Here is a 13,824-nt window from a genome sequence, read left to right as displayed (position 1 = left end):
ATTTTGTATCTGAAATTTAATTCAATAAAGTCAAGACTCATTTTAAAAATATACACTAAAAAATCATTTTCAATTTTTTATTTATTTATTAAACACCTTTATTTCAAGATTTAAAACTATTTTTTGGAAATTTTTAAAACAACCCATTTTATTCCTCGGTTCTCACCATGATTTCATTTAAGCTGGTCAACAAGCATGTTCGAGGCAAATGAATGCACAAGTAGCAAGTAGGATGCATCAGGATGGTCTTTTTGTTTCGGGTTCACCTGTCCTAGACAGACCCAACCCCTGTGTTGAGTCTCCAAGGCCAAATGTACATGATGCAGATAGACGTTCCTACTAGGGATCCGGTACATGGCTGAGTTATTCTAGGTGAAAAACCTGAGGTTGATTGTTCTAAACCTGGCTTACCCAAACGGACAGTTTGAGCTGAAGCGGGGGCAACGTACCGGGAGCACGAAAGTCTACCCGGCCTAGTTACTTGTCCCAACTTCGTCTTATTTGGTATGACCTTTAACAGAAAGGTGGGCCACGCGCACGTGTGCACCATAAATTCAGAAGACTCAGAAAGAAGGGGGTTTTGTAGAAATTGTATATGCGCAATTCAAATAATATTAAAGCAGTAAAAAGCAACATTTAGCATATTAGCATATAAACAGGTGAAAATCATATAGTAAATAAAGCCAATTAACACAGATATTTTAAGCTCGAATTCTTTAAACCCTGAACCAATGGTTCTGGGTTACAGTTTACACTGTAGCCCTATTGTCCCCAGCAGAGTCGCCAGAGCTGTCGCACCTCCTTTTTACCGCGCCCGCGGGGCGCGTGGGGAGTTTTCTCCAATTGAAGGACAGTCGAAACAGGATTTATTTAATTATTTCAGAGTCGCCACCTGGGAATTTTAAGGCGTCCCAAGTCACCGGTTTTAATCCCTGAATCGAGGAGAATATGACTCTGTTTATTATTCTGCGAACCAGAAATCCTGAGTAAGGAATTCTGTTAATCCGGAAGAAGGTGTTAGGCATTTCCGAATTCCGTGGTTCTAGCACGGTCGCTTAACTGTTTTCATTATTGGCTTAATTATCTTGATTTTTACTAAATACGTTTTTATTGCATGATTTTACTACCACTTTTACTTATTGTTTACAATTATATAAACGAATTACGCGTACGTATATTCGTATTATATACCTTTCATAATTACGGGGATCATGTCACGCATACGTGTACACAATATAATTGATCATATTATATCCTTTATTACAAATTCATATGTTCGTGATTTAAAATAGAATTAAGAACGTCACCACCCTTATATTTAAACAGTGAACTGCACATCCCGGGTTATATGAAATTATTTTTTACATCCTCGAAGAAATCCCTTTTATTAAATATTCTCTCGAAATTGCGCGTACGCATAATTCGAATTGCTTTTATCAATATAATCAGGTTACGCGAACGTATCCCTAATTACGCCAAATATTCTTAGTGGTATTATAGGTTTTCCACGAATTGTTTATTATATCTACACATTTTGTATGAAATTCCTGCGAAATTCACATTTAAGGGATGCCTTCAAATTTTTTTAAAAGAGTTCACAATTTATTAAATGTTGTCCGTTGATTGTAATTTCCGCGTATAAATTATATTCTTCCATACTATTCAAATTCAAAGAAAAGAATAAAAATATGATTAATACTATTTTTAGCAAATACAACATATGTATATATATACCAAAGAATGAATTGCATATGAAACTAAAAAAAATGATTTATAAAGGGAAGAGATATTTTTTGAAGAATTTTTATTATTTTATTTAATGCAAACTATATTTCTACGTATCATTGATATAAAATGTTGCAACTCTCGCTTATACATCCCATCTTATTCTCACATGCTTGTTTTTAATCCAAAATTATAATTGCTTAGTTTATTTATAACGATAAATAATCAAATTGATGAGAAAGGAGTTATTATTCGAATTGATTCAATAAAATTGTATTACATGCAACATAGTTGTGTGCCTAAACATTCATAATATTCTTAACATCATAACGAGCTATACCAACTCACCTTACTCATATGATTATAAATATACCTGTCATCATGTCATATAATAACTTATATCAATCTAAACAAAATCATATTTTTTACAAGATATACTAATAATGTAACTTCTTAATACTTCCATTCTACTTTACATTTAGCTAAAGGTATTACGGGATGTAATCAATGGCCCATTTTTATGTCATACTCCCTGTTTTGACAACTCAAATATAACTATACTAATGAGAAATTCTGGTATAGATAATACTATTACAGCACTTATATGAGTTTTAAAAGAGAATGATCAACTACTAATTATCATGTCAAACATACTACTATATTAACCAAACATGAAACAAGACTGAACTTTTAAAATAATGAACTTAGACAAAATAAAAATATAATTACAATTCAAGCTTCATTGATTTGTCATGCTGAATCTCTTTCCAACATAGAATTTAAGAGATAAGTACCTGGAAATGAAGGTAGAAGAAGTAAATTTCAGCAGTTGCATCAGTAACAAAATACTGGCAGAATATCAGTACTTCCACAGATTTGAGCAATAATAAGACCCGAGGAACCCAGATGCACAGTAACAGTATTTTTAAAGAAACTTCAGATTTAACTGAACAATAGAATCAAATAAATCCGAACAGATTTAACGAAAGAACAATATTTCAGATTTCAGTTTCTTTTCTGTTTCTTCTTCCTTTTCAGAAAATCATTTCTGATTTTCTGCTTGATTCTCTTTCTTTTTATCTCACTCTAGGTGTATTTTTTCTTAAAATCTCTCTCAAAATCTGATCTAAATCTCCTTAAATCCCTCTGAAAACTGATCTCTAAACTCTCTGCCTGAAAAAACTGATTTCTTTCTCTCCAAATTCCCTCTTAAAATCTGATCTCAATCTTTCTTCAAAATCTGTATTTCAAAATCTGACCCCTTAAAATTGTTGGCTTCCTGTATTTATACAGGTCTGTCCCTTTCTTTTTAAGTGCTGGCTGGACCCTTTTCTTCTTTTAAAATCAGAAAGTTCCATTAAAAACTGCGTTTGAATACTTTAAATGATCTTATCCTGATTTTAAGCAGCCCCATTACCCTTTGTTCCCCATTATTATCTTAAACTATAGCCACTAACATTCCACTTTCAGCTCACTATTATTATCAGATTACCTTCACTGTTTTACCCCAGAAATGCCCCTGAAATCTTGCTGTAATCACTGTTATTACTGCCCTTAAATTCAGAATCTATTACAAAACAGATTTTAAAATCTGTCCAGGCTTAATTATCCTTCTGATTTAAACAGCTAGAACCAATCCTAGACAAATTCTTAAGATAATTGTATCTACCTAACCCTTGTAAACTTGAATTCAAACTTAACATCACAACAACATTACACTGAATTCAGTATAATAATTCAAACTGAACTTTAACTTTGAACAAAAATCAAACAAACACAGGAGCATTGTCAATATACTGACAATGCCCTGAAACCCAATGTTCAGAAATCAACATATACACACAATTGACAAACTTTCTGACTTATTAAACGAGAATCAATTAATTGGGAAGAACTAATTGACTGATTTCAATGATAATAATCAATTCTAAACAGATAAACAGGGTATTACAAACAGCATTAATGGCAATAAGAATTTACAAAACAACTAATCGACGAACTTAATCGAGTCGATTACACATATTATAAACACTCATAAACAACAGAAACAATAGTATAATTCTGATCAAATAGACGAGTATGAGACAGTATAACAGAATTGACTAGAAAATTATGAAAAATTAATCAGACTAATGAAACAAACATAGAATACATGTAGAATACACATAAGAAACAGAAAAATTACCTCTGAACCTTCAAATTCAAACGGACTCAAACTCAACTTGGGTTCGGGCTTTTTGAAATCAAACAGACCTTAGTCGAAGTATTTTCAACTGAAAATACTTTGACTAAGGTCGATTAAACCTCAATCTTTCGTCTGAAGTGAAAAAGATTCCAATCTTGGAAAATTTAGGGTTTCAGATCTTGGGTTTTAAATCCGAACACTTCTGGGTAGATTCGAATCAAACCAACGATGACACAAGGGTGAGGGAAGCCTAGGGGTGATTTGGTGTTAATTTGAACGGGATCTGAGTGAATTCATTTTTGATTCGAACCTTCAAAAGAAGATTCGAAGAGTTCTGAGGGGATTCGAACCAAACCAACACTAGATCCATAACGAGGCATGCTAGGGGGTGCTATGGTATTAACTAGGGGCTGTTTGGTTTAGATCTGAGCTTGGCTCGAATCTTCAAATGAAGATTCGAGAACCTTCATGGAGATTCAAGCCAAGCGGATAACATATTCGGATAGAGGGTGTTCAGGGGGTTCTGGGGTGTTAAGGTGGTGACCGGCGGCGTTGATGCCGCCGGGTTTCAGGCGATGGGATGCTAGGGCGGCTAGGGTTAGGGGTGGGTTTGAGGACGATGATGAACAGGGAAGGAGGGGGGTGTTTGGCTAGGGGGTCGGGGTAAGGATTTGGGGTTTATATAGGGGGAAGGTGGATTAATCTTGACCGTTAGATCAAGGAGAATAGATGGCCAGGATTAGTTCATTTAGCCAAACGATGTCGTTTGGTTTACTGCTGGGGTCGGGCTGAATCGGGGCATTGGGTCGGGTAAGGGCTATGGGTTAAGGTTCGTGGGATCTCAGCCGTTGGTTGGCTTTGATCCAACGGTCACTGATAAACTACGACCAAACGCTGTCGTTTTGACTCGTTTGAATAAGACCGGATCTGGGCTGTTTGGATTGGGCTGTGGGGGGGGGGGGGTAACTTGACTTGGGCCTGGATTTTAATCCAGGTCCGAGTTTCATTTTACAACTTATATATTTTTTTAAAATTTATTCCTAATTATAAAAAATCCTAATAAAATTTATAAAACAATTTTTTAACCTTACACAAAATATTAATTACTTTATAACAACTATTTAACACATAGTCAAAACATTAATCACACAGTGACATATTTAAAAATAGAATGAATGCATATTTTTTGTGATTTTATTTAAATTATCTTTTAAATGCATGATTAAATCCTATATGCATGCAACATGTATTTTATTTTATTTTTCATTTTATTATGACAACGTAAACATTTACGTACATAAGACAAATATTTAACAAACACCACGCAAATTCAAAAATTACACAGTAAAAGAAATTTTTTTTATTTTTTTTGGAGTAGTTTTCGTAAGGCAAAAATCACGTGCTCACAGAATAAACAACAGACACTTGAAACCAAACTTCAACGTCAAGATCGACGGATCGGAGCTGTGAGCGAGAGCCTCGAATGACTTCGAACTTGCCAGAAAAAGAACTCGAACTTCGGGGTAGAAAGAGCTGCTGTTTCGGAGTGGTTTGGTGCTGGTTTTTACGGTGTTTTTTTTGGATCTTTGGTGCTGATTCTGGGATGGCTTTTCTGAGATTTTCGGACTGGGTTTTCAGCTCGCGTTTCATTGAACCTTCAGCTGGTTTCTCGCAGATGTTGCTGCTGCGTTTTAGCTGGTTTATGGATGATTTTCGGGGATGATTTGCTGAGTTTCTAGGACTGTTTTGGGATGAGAAAGGGGTGGTTTTCGAGCTGGATTTTGGGGAGCTGCTAGTGGTTGTGCTGAAGGAGAAAGAGGTCGTTGGCTTGGTTAGGAATCAACCATGGAAATGGCTGCTTGAAGAAGATGATCCTAGGGGTCGTTTCTTGGTTAGGAATCAACCATGGAAATGACTGCTTGAAGAAGATGATCCTAGGGGTCGTTTCTGCGTGCAGGGGTCATCGGAGATGATGGAATCGGGGTGGGGTGGGGTCGTTTTCTGTCAAAGCTGCGCAACCTTCAGCTTTTTCCTCCTCCTTTGTTTTTCAGCTCTTCAATCTCTAAATAGGCAGCAATTTAGTGCATTTTTCATTACAAATCACCTTTTCCATTTTTAATTATTTCCACTTAAACATTCAGTGTATTTCTAACCCTACCACTTATTAAAAGCTTCTTAAGTAGGTACAAACCTCCTTTTTTTTATTTTATTTTATTTTAAAATAAAGCCTAAATTAATTCCTAACCCCAAATTATCTTAGAAAATTAAATAAATTAACACTAATAATTATTACAACTAATTAAATACCAAATTAAAGGAAAACCAACAAAATTCAAATCTAAAAATTGAATAATACAAACTATTTTTTTGTGATTTTTCCATTTTTTGTAAAGCAGATAAATTACTAACTCATTTAAAAATTCAAAATTAAATCCTAAATGCAAATGCAACATATTTTTTTGTATTTTCAAGATTATGTAAAAATAAAATAAGGTACTATTTTTGTATATTTTTATTTAAATTTAGGAAAGATACGTAAGCTAAAAATATTTTTTTTGTAATTTTCTATTTTTATGACAAAAATAAAGTAAAGAAGTCAAAAATAATTGAAATAGCTATATTAGGCCTACATTAAATATTTACATGCTAAAATATAAAAATCTTGGGGAGGGTCAAAAATCACATGTCTACAGTTGCCCCTCTTTGACTGGAAATACGAAGTGTTTTCAGACAAAGAACGACTAGACAGGTTTTTTGACCCGACCCTTATTTGAGGAGACAGAAAAAACTAAGAGGAAGGAGAATGTGACCGAGCCCTGGTATCTGAGCTGCCGACATATCCTTGGCTATAAAGGAATCAAGTCACGTGTAGTTCAGACGTGAATGAGATGATGGAGTACCGAGGTGGAGAGCCAGTCGAGGTGCCGTTCCGCCGAGGCTCCGGTCCGCAGTCTTGTTATTACATCAAAATCAAAAGAAATGAAAAAGACTAACTAAGCCTGTCAACTATGAGTTACAAGATTCCTATCTATAAGTCTTCTGAATCTTGATCTTGAGTCTTGAATGGTTATTCATGCAGACTTTAGATTTGAACCTTAGCGCTTGTTAGCTGCATGTGCTAGTTCATTCTTCTTCAGCCTTTCGGATCAAAACTGGACATGTAGTGCTTGTGACCTCAACCATGTCTTGAGAAGCTCATATCTTTCATCAACTTCTATATTTGGATTAACTTCTTGACTTTCTTTTTTTTTTTATTGTGACTAACTTTTGTTGATCACCTCGAACTGTTGACTCGCATTCTTACCACGAACTTCTTTTGTTGATGACTTGAATTGTAATCTGAGATGTTTTCCCTTTCCTTTAAGTAGATGCCTGGCCGCTGAACTTGAATTATACTCCCATGCTCTCCAGGTGGGCTCCTGATTGCTGAAACTTGAATTGTATTCCCTTGCTCTCCAGGTGGGCGCCTGACTTCAAATAAACAAAACAAAGAATTTGAAAGCTAAAACTTAAATTGTACTCCCTTGTTCTCCAGGTGGGCTCCTGACTGCTACGCTTGAAAGTATTCCCTGCTCTCCAGGCGGGCTCCTGACTGCTGACTTGAAATGTATTCCCTGCTCTCCAGGTGGGCTCCTGACTTCAACATAGACAAAACAAAGAATTGGAAAGCTAAAATTTAAATTGTACTCCCTTGTTCTCCAGGCGGGCTCCTGACTGCTGCGCTTGAATGTATTCCCTACTCTCCAGGCGGGCTCCTGACTGCCGACTTGATATGTATTCCCTGCTCTCTAGGCGGGCTCCTGACTGCCGACTTGAAATGTATTCCCTGCTCTCCAGGAGGGCTCCTGACTGCAACTTAGACAAAACAAGGAAAACTTTTCTGCCCCAGTTTGGTGGCTGGGCATAGATGTAATTGTAAAACTAAATCATATTACCAAGTATTACTAAGGATTTGAAAGCTATGTCCCATTATTCAGAGGGGTCCTGACAACTCTTAACTAAACACCAATTTAAAATCTAAGTTATATCTTCTAAAGGTGTGACTTCTGCTAAATCTTGTTATCTAAGAGGGTCTTCAAACTACTCCCCATTATCCAGGAGGGTCCTGAAAATCAAATGTCAATTTTTATCTTAAGGGTGACAACTTTCATGGCTGAATTACTGCCCTACAGTAGAGTTTAAGCTAAATTGTTGTTATCTAATCGAAATCTTAAAGCTAAGTCCCATTATTCAGGAGGGTCCTGGAAACTCCTAATTGAATTCTATCTCGGACATGCAAACTTCTAAGCTAACTTATATTCTTTTTGGATACATTTATGCTAGATTATGCTATTTCTGAACATTTAAACTAGGTCCCATTTTCCAGGAGGGTCCTGAAAGTTTACGATCAAACCTGTCTGGTGCTTGCTTTTCCTTGCGGAGGGTTTCTCCGAAACAAACGAAATTTTCTGCCCCTGTTTCAATCAAAGAAAAATATTGTCAGTTTAAAATGTGGTGGTTGGTTTGTGGCCTTGACTTTGAGGGCGATTGCTCCTTCACTTCCCATGATAACTGATTTCCAGTCGAGGACCTTGCTTGCTTATGGACTAACCACTTTCTCTGCATCCTTATCACAGAAAATACCTCTTCTCCGTTCAGACCCAAATACCCTTCATCTATTGCATTGTGCTCTTGCATTTACATGTACTAAACCTTTGTGTTTCTCATGAATCTCAAAGCACGACAATTGCCACCCACTCATCGCGCATGTTGTTTTTTCTTGACTTAAACCACTAGCCCTGGTCTTGAGGTCTGTTGCTCCTTCACTTGCCCCGATAATTTTGATTTTTGCTCGGATGACCTCTCTTGTCACTGATTAAACACCTTTTGTCGATCTTACCACAGAAAATACCTTTGATCCGTTCACCAAACCCATCCATCTTGTTGCATGGTTTATGAATTGATATGTACCAAACCGTCGTGTTTCACCGAAAATACCTTTGATTCATTCACCTAACACCCTCCATCTGTTGCATTGTTCTTGTATTGATGTGTACCAAACCTTTGTATTTCATAAGGATCCCAAAGCATGTTGACTATTACCATCTCAATGCGCTTTGTTGTTCTTTCCTAACTTATTACACTTTGATGTACTGGCCAAATCCCGTTTTGTGCAATTGAAAAGCTGGTGGCAAATTTTGAAGTCATTTCTCACTTATTTTGACCAAACAGACTCAGGAAGAGGAAGTAAACAAGACAAAAGGTACAGAGTAAAGGGCAAAGGAAAGAGATGATTCCTAACAAGAAAACTAAAAAGTATAAACCTATTAGATGTGGATACCAACTCTAATGACCATGACATACACCTGTAGCCTATTCTGTTGAGCAAGTCTGATGTTCAACCCCTGTTATACCTCTGAACTATGAAACTGGGTTTCAATGCTCCGATCATCCAATCTGATTCACAATCCTTATTCGACTTGTTGTGCCCGAAGGGTTTTCACCATCAAGCCTCTCTCATTTTGTTCCTTCTCTCAACTTACCGTCGCCTTATAGTGCCTGCGAGGGTTTTCACCAATAAGACTCTCTCATTTTTGGATTTCTCTCAGCTCCCGTCGCCCTACAATGCCCATGAGGGTTTTCACCAATAAGACTCTCTCATTTTCATTATTTTCTGCTTGGACCAGAGTGTTGCCCCTGATATGAATTACCTCTCCTTGCTTGACTTGGCATTCCTCGAAGACTGATCGGAAGGTCTTTCTTTGGACCGTAACGTGGGCTTTTGGATAGGGTTAAAAAAGAAAGGATATCAAAGGCTCAAAACAATTCACATGGGTTCAACATTACAACTTTCAGAATCAGATTTCTTACAACAACCACAACTTCTGCCCCAGTTTCTTGCTTGGGGACTTTTGGATTTTTATTTTGATGAGACCGAACCGTGAGGCTGCCTACGTATCCTTAAAAGGAATCAGGTCGAACGTAGTTCATGACATAGGAATTGCTCTGTTGTTGTGATTTTTCTTTTCTTTTCCTTTCTTTTCTTTCTTCTTTTTTCTCTTTTTGTTGTTTTGTTGTTTTTTCTTTCTTCTTTTTCTCTTTTTGTTGTTTTTGTTACTTTTTTTTCCTTTTCTTCTTCTTCCTTTTTTTTCTTCTTCTTTTCTTCTCTCTCTTTTCATTCTTTTTCTTTTCTCTTTTTCCTTTACTTATCTTTCATGCTTGTGTTTCTGATCTTTGTTACTGATTCCAAAATAGGGGTATGAAAGAAAATAAATAAGGCTCAAAAGGGGTAACAAAGGATAAGGTGTTTATATAGTAGAACAAATCGCCTTCGTCATCTCGATCTTCAAAACATGTCAAATACAAACAAACACATTTAACCAAGGAAATCATACATAATATCTTTTTATTGCATCGGAATTGATAGCCATATTTGCACATTTTCCTTCTACATCTGTTAAATACAAAGCACCATTGGACAACACTCCCACTACCACAAACTACCCCAATCAATTTGGGCAAACTTGCCTTTAGCTGCATTTCAATAGGGTTTCTTTATGTTCTATCTGCCCCAGTTTCACGCAATTCGGGCTTGAAGTGATCTCAAAATGCTTTTACTTATTTCCCTCAAATGTCCCTATCATTTATAAAATTGTTTCATTGCTTCATGACTAAACTGACTTTTTTTTAAGACCAGGCTGAGAATTAAGCATGCATGTCATGTCGCTAGAGTCAACAAGAAAAGGACCATAAAAGGAAAAGAGAACTAAACAAAAATGTCTGGAAATAACAGAAAACAGAAACTTGCATTAGATAGATGGTGAAAGGGTTTGGATAACAAAATAGACAAACTAGACTGGGGTTACAAACCTAGAACAAACCTAGAAAACACTAAGCATTCTACTAGACTAAACAAACTAGGCAAAATAAGAGGACAGAAGGGTTTGAGTCACAAGACAATATCTGGATTACAACCCTGAAATAACCCGGACAACAGAAATGACAACAAAATAAACCACCAAAACTCCCCTGGCTAACCAAGACAGGAGCGTCTTTCCAATTTCCAAGCTCGACATCTTAGCCACTGAATTCTGCATCAACATTATTAGGACCTTCACAAACTTCCATCACATTGTTCTTAACAAATTGCTTTTGGGTTCCCTTTGCTGGCTCGTTCTTAAGATCAGCCTCTGATAGCACTGAAAACTTTGCAGTGCGTGGACCTTCGAGGATATCAGAAGAATTTTCATATTCCTTTTCAAAACAAATCATACTCACCATATGTGTCTTATTGCGAGCAGGTGATGGACTTTGGCTAGTGTCTGCTGCATCTGGATTTTGCACGACAATGTCACCTGCATCAATAAGCTTCTGAATTGCTTTCTTCAGATTCCAACACTTCTCTATGTCATTCCCCGGGGCATTTGAGCAATATGCGCACCTTTGAGAAAAATCAAACTTCTTTGGAAGAGGATTTGGCATTTTTGTCTGGATCGGCTTCAACATGTCCAATTGCTTCAACTTTTGGAACAAACTGGCGTATGACACTCCCAATGGGGTGAAAGCCTTTTCTTTTTTCAGCAACCTCTCATTCTTAAATGCTTGATTGGGTCGAAAACCTGATCCAGGGGGTTTTCGGTAGGCTCGTGGGGGTGGATAGGCATTTCGTGGAGCTGGGTACTGAGAGAGTGATGTACTACTTTGGGAGTTCCGTGGAGAGAAGTGGCATTGGGGAGGATCATCTGGTGCATCAGGATATCACCGGGGACGATGTCGAGGCTGGAAGTGTTGATTGGGAAAGCCCATCGGATTATCTTTTCTGTTTCTCTTTCTTCCACCCAAGCTTACTGGGATGTTTTGAATGTCTTTCGAACAACTCATGATTTTGCCTGACTTGATTCCCTCTTCTACTAGCTCCCCCATTTTTAACACATCTTTGAAAGACTTTCCCAAGGCCGGGATCAAATGACTGAAGTAGGTGGGGCCCTGGGCTTGTAGGAAAAGCTCAACCATTTTTCTTCTTCACCAATCGGGGTATTGACTCGAGCAGTCTGCTCCCTCCATCTAAGTCCAAATTCTCTAAAGCTTTCCTCCGGCTTCTTTTCCATTCTGGATAGGGAGGAGCAGTCCAGGGTAACGCCCGATCTATATTGAAAGTATCGAACAAAATCTTGCGCCATGCCACCCAATGTAGGCCAATAACCAACATCTTGATGATTATGCCATTCCAAAGCTGCCCCAGTCAGGCTCTCACTGAAGTACGCCATCAACAAATCATCTTTCTCACCAACACTTCTTATTTTACTGCAATAATCCCTCAAATGGGCTTCCGGATCTCCACACCCATCATACAAGTTAAACTTTGGCACTTTAAACCCCGGGGGCAGGCGAACGTCAGGGGACACAGACAGTTCTTTGTAGGACATGCTGCCCTGATCTTCCCTTCCTTGTTTGTTCTTTGAGGATTGTTTTATGCCTTTCAGCCTCCTGGGTATCCCCTCTTTCCTTTTTCTTCCCGTGAACCTTTCATTTACAACATGCAACTTATCCTGAGGGCTCTGTTTGTATGAGTTGGGAACTTTGTGGGCAACCTCTGAGGGGTAATATCGGGCATCGTGAGCTTTGAGTGGGTGTTCATTGTTGGGGATGGTGGAAAAGACAGGAGGGCAATTTTTAGGAAAGGTAATTGGAAGATGAGTGACAGAGCTACTAGGGTGGTTGGGAAAGTCATGGTAAGCGGGTGAATCTGGAGAGTATGGGGGATCATCTGGCACTGTGACCGGTGTTTGGGTAAGGGTAGCATTTAGGAAGCTAGGTGGTGGCGGGGGTGGTGCCTTCCCAGTCATCCAAGTCTGATACAAGTCCTCCATGTTGTCACACCTCCTTTTTCACTACACCCCGCAAAGGGCATGAAGGAGTTTTTCCATTTAAAGGACAATCGGAACGGGATTCAATTATTAATTATTTCAGAGTCGCCACTTGAGAGATTAGTGGTGCCCAAGTCACCGGTTGTATCCCGAACCGAGGAAACATATGACTCTGTTAACAGTCTGCGAACCAGAAATCCGAGTAAGGAATTCTGTTAACCCGGGAGAAGGTGTTAGGCATTCCCGAGTTCCGTGGTTCTAGCACGGTCACTTAACTGTTGTATTTAATTTTATTTGATCTTAATACATGCTAGCTTATGTGCCTTTTATTTGTAAACCACTTTTTATCATTATTTATTTTAAAAGAATTGCGACGTCGTGAAAACGCGTTACGAACCACGTCGCAATCGATGCACCCGTGATTGTCAACCCATTTCGACTTCGTCGAGATTTAGATTTGGGTCGCATCAATGCGCACCCGAGTTTAAGGAAGTAATTTTATGAAAATCGCGCCTAAAGATTCTAACGTAATATTATTTTGGGGAAATCCGTGAAGTTCGCTAAATGGCCCTCCCAAATTCTAATCATTTTTAATAACCATTTATTGAGGGCCCCGCAAGTTTATATTTTAGTGGGCGAGGCTCGTCTCATTTAATTTTAGAAAAGGGCAAACCTAAAAGCAACTATATTGTCCTATTTTTATTTGTCTCTAAAACGCAACAAAAGGGAAAACTTAATTGACTAGCCCGTGAGAAAGGTCTAAAATTCTATAATTCGATCTTGACCGATTAAGCCCATGAGCTGAAATAAAGAATTTAAAATAGGCCAAGTTCTGTTTATAAAACAACTCGAGCCCAGCAATACCAAGACTGTTTCAATGCCCAAACACTTTCACATCCAATAGTATGCCAATTCATTTAACAAGCAGTTACTGAACTTACCTCTCTTTATGTCCAGTGTTCAACGATTGTTTACAGGATATTGATCATTTGGATTCTAATTTTAACTCGAATTGTCCTTATCTATTTATCTATTAGTGAGTTCCTGAATACCTTGTGAATACACACG

The sequence above is a fragment of the Nicotiana tabacum genome, chromosome 11 (genome assembly GCF_000715075.1).
Source record: "Nicotiana tabacum cultivar K326 chromosome 11, ASM71507v2, whole genome shotgun sequence".
Classification (NCBI taxonomy): domain Eukaryota; kingdom Viridiplantae; phylum Streptophyta; class Magnoliopsida; order Solanales; family Solanaceae; genus Nicotiana; species Nicotiana tabacum.
Note: the sequence above shows the minus strand (reverse complement) of the source record.